Raw genomic sequence first — 4,085 nt, forward strand, 5'->3', positions numbered from 1 at the left:
TTCATGGATGATTATAAGATATATCTTTATGGAGTTGATGCAAGAGTTCACTCTTTATAAACTATTTTTTGAAGATGTGTAAGTGATTGTAATGAAACTAATGTAGATAGTACATGCAAGGTACAAGGTATAGTTACAAGGTTTTATAAGCTCCACATTAGAACTTATATTCACCTTTGGCATCATTTTCAAAGGGGAGAAGAGATGAAGATGAGAGTAATAAGGAGAGAATAACTGAAGATGAAATGAACTACTTAAGGGGAGAGAATATGAACCTAATGCCAAATCTACTATAGAGAACTTGAATAAAGTCATAGAGTTGAAAAGTTGTATTGTTGTTAATGCATACATTTGATTATATTATGTGTAATATTTTATAATGTAAAATCTTATGTTTATGTGTTGCTATCAATTCCAAAGGGGGAGATTGTTAGCCCCAACTAATAATATTTTTATTGTATGTAAAAGAGTCATATTAGTTATTTTGTTGTCATCAAGCCTTGGTTGGTTAGACATTGTGCTAATTCAGTAGAGTACCATATCATCTGATTAATGAAGATGATTTTAAGAAAGTATGACGATGATAGAGTTGATCTATGTTGGTATTCAATGGGTACTTGAATGAGTTGGACTATGACATTATATTGTTGGTTTTATTGTTTTGAAATCATGTAATATTGTGATTAAGTTCATAACCAAATAATCAGTGAATGAAGGGATATAATACTAACCAAGCTACTATAGTTGTCACTAAGTGCTTGGCAAGGAAAAGTTAAAGTTTACTATTAACCGAGTGATGTATTGTCTGAGGAAGGTTGTAATGTTCACCGAGTGAAGAATAAAGAAAAGAGTAATTTGAGATTGATTTTTCATGAAAATTAAGAATGTTTGAGAAGATCAAAGGATAAAGTCAAATTTAGTTATGAGATCTATGATTGGAGAGATGTAATGAAGATCTCATGAAGGAGATTTAATAGAATGGAGATGAGCGCAAAGTTCAAGGTGTAACTATTTTCCAAGTGACTAAATTCATTGAATCTAAGATCTACGATCACAATGAAGTGACAAAAGATGGAAGCATTTGGAATGGAAAAGTTACCTATTTAAGGAGATGAACATGCATGTTTTTAGTTGTTGATAATGTGTTGATTGTACAAGAATTTTTGTTGAAGAAGAAGAAAGAAGAATAAGGTGAATTGAGTATAACAAAAGTGTAAAGATCAAGAAGAGGAATAAAAAGTGTAGTGTGAGTGTGTGAATCAACTAGTAAGAGATCAAAAGGAAAAGTCGAGTGAAGCATAGATTTTAACAAGCAAGGTAATGCTAAACCTAAAAGACTACTTGACTGTTACTTTCTTACAGTTGTAGTAGATAAAATCTCTTAACCAAGTGGACCTAACAAGTCTTTGAAATCCTATATGGTAGTATTGATTAGTGATGCTTGTAAGTCCTTTAGAGCATGGGTGAAAATCCTCTAACTAGTTCACACTAATAATGTGTGTGTAACCTTTAACAAGGTTGGATCCTAGCAGAGCTCACTTCAGAAGAGTGAAATTTTTGGGTTCCATTTCCTAGGTGGTTTTTCCCTTTATAGGGTTTCCACGTTAAATATCTATCTCAAATGTGTGAATTTTGATTTGTTGTAAAGTTTATTTTCATGTTATTTGTTTAATGCTACAACTCGGTATAAGATAAGTTATTGCTATGATACTTGGTATAAGTAAGAATAGTGAGATACTAGTTTGAAGTAAAGTTGATACATGTTTGATTCAATAAGTTGAATGTGGTTACCAAGTTATTGATATGAAAGTTAATGAAGTTTGAATTGGTACTAAATTATTTTAAAGACCTGCAAGATAACTAGATATAACTTATTCAACTCCACTCTCAATTATCTAACAAGCCACAATCTAGTTAGATTACAGAGGGGAGAAATTAAGAAATATCAGAAAGAAATATGATGTTTGAAGCAACTTGCTCTTGGAAGTGATAATAAAAGCTAAATGAATGCACCTAACACGTAGAAAGATAAATCTCTACAAGTAATAACCAAGCATGGAGTGCACTAGTGATGTAAGAACAAGGACCAAACAAGAGTCACCCAAAATTAAAGAAATGGCCTTGGAAACATATTGCACCCATAAATAATCAAATTGTCTCATTGTCAAAAAATTATTGAGATGGGATAACATGAAGTGTTAACCCACCTATGCACACATGTAGAGTTAACTTGATTGAATGTCTCTATTTCACAATCACTTCTAACAATCTATTATGAAATAGTGAAAGAAACCCCTATTCATTGATCCTTGGAAAGATGCACACCATGAAACATGTTTAAACATGGCACAATCATGGGCCCACAACACATGTAGGTAGAGAAGCCATAAAGTCAAATGGTTGGCACATTTCCCCATGATAGATGCCAAAAGAAAACATGGGAAGGGATAACACAAAGTGTTAACACCCTTCCATGTGGTACAACCTGTCAGTCCAACAGAAGGAGAAGATGTGGGAAATATTCTAAATGGGTTTCTCTATTCGTAAGAGGGAAAAAAGGGTACCCCATGAAATAAAGAAACTTGTTATTTTGAAAGAGGGAAAAAAGTGACATCTACAAACTACTAGAGTTGTTTTAAAAACAAGGTTTGACCATTTCACAAAGGGAAAAATGGCATCTTTGTGAAATAGTGAAATGAAAATAAGACAAAGTTTATCCATAAATGTGACGTGTTAACCCACTATGAAAAAGTCCAACCCATTGAAGATCTCTCAAATTGGTTATTTGTGATGGGATGAATGGGGACAAAAATAGCCAACATTTATGGTGATTTAGAGGGGATTCTCGCATGCTAAGCATAATGTTAGTGGCTTTAATAAATCCATTTGGCATAGTCACCAAAAGATAACAACATGTCAACCCACACATGACTTCACAAAATCTGCAACCTCAACAAAAAACAAAAGTCCAAAACTTATTATCTCCAACAGGGAATAATTGTGCATGTGAACTTCTTTCAAAGCTAAAAAACATCTAAACTACTCTAAACTAACATTTGCAAATAGAAATCAAATGAAGCCATTAACTGGCTTATTGAAATAACTTTATTTCCTCCTCATCTTGGAGTACTTCACATGTCAATGTACCATCCTCCGACCATCACTTAGCTAGTTGCATTAAAATATTCCATATGGTTGATGCAAAAGGGGAGCCTACTATTTGATCATATTACCTAGTTTAATTAATTAAATCACCCTTTAAGTCCTTGAAGACCAAAATATCTTCATCAACCTCTTGAGAGAACACCACTCTTTTTAGCTGATCCATTTGTTCTTGTTGCTCAAAAACATCAGCTAATGTTGGCCCAAGTAGAAACTCTTCATTATGAACAATACAACCAAGGAGTTCATTGAAAAGATCATCAACATTTCATCCTCCTTCACACCTTGCATCAAATTTGGAATGACAACATCTTGTTCATGGGCAACATAGATTCTCAACCCAACCTCATCCACATGTATGAATTGATCCAAGTAGTCTCCCTCCTCATCAAAGGTAGTACAATTCATGTTTTTAGGACCAATCATGTAAGGATCTACATGATTAATGGAAAAGGGGTATGCTTCTATAGAAGTATAGTGCTAAAAACCATGTGGGACCAATCAACACCAATATAATCACTACTTATTTTAGCAGTGAAATCTTTAGATAAGTAAATGGAAAAGTGTGTAGGGAGGTCTATAATAGAATGTCTTGCAAAATAGCGTAGTCAAGACATGCATGTAGGTCCAATTTCAAATCTCTCAATACCAGTATAGTCTTGCAAGAAGTGTCATCTAATTGAGTAACCCCTTTAGTCATAGGCTCATACTTAATGCCCAATTGAGAAGATTCCCTCTTAGCCATGACTGAGGTACTACCACTAGAGTTTATCATGCAATTATAAACTATTTTATCTACTATAACTAAAGAGATATAAAAGGGAGGTGGCTTTATTTTCTCATGTTGTTTTTCGTCCTCATTGGGTTTTATAGAGATGATTGAATATGATGGTCCACTTTTCATTTGTACAAGATAAACCTTG

This window comes from Cupressus sempervirens, chromosome 5, assembly GCF_028749045.1.
Source record: "Cupressus sempervirens isolate cs-2001-9-10 chromosome 5, ASM2874904v1, whole genome shotgun sequence".
Classification (NCBI taxonomy): domain Eukaryota; kingdom Viridiplantae; phylum Streptophyta; class Pinopsida; order Cupressales; family Cupressaceae; genus Cupressus; species Cupressus sempervirens.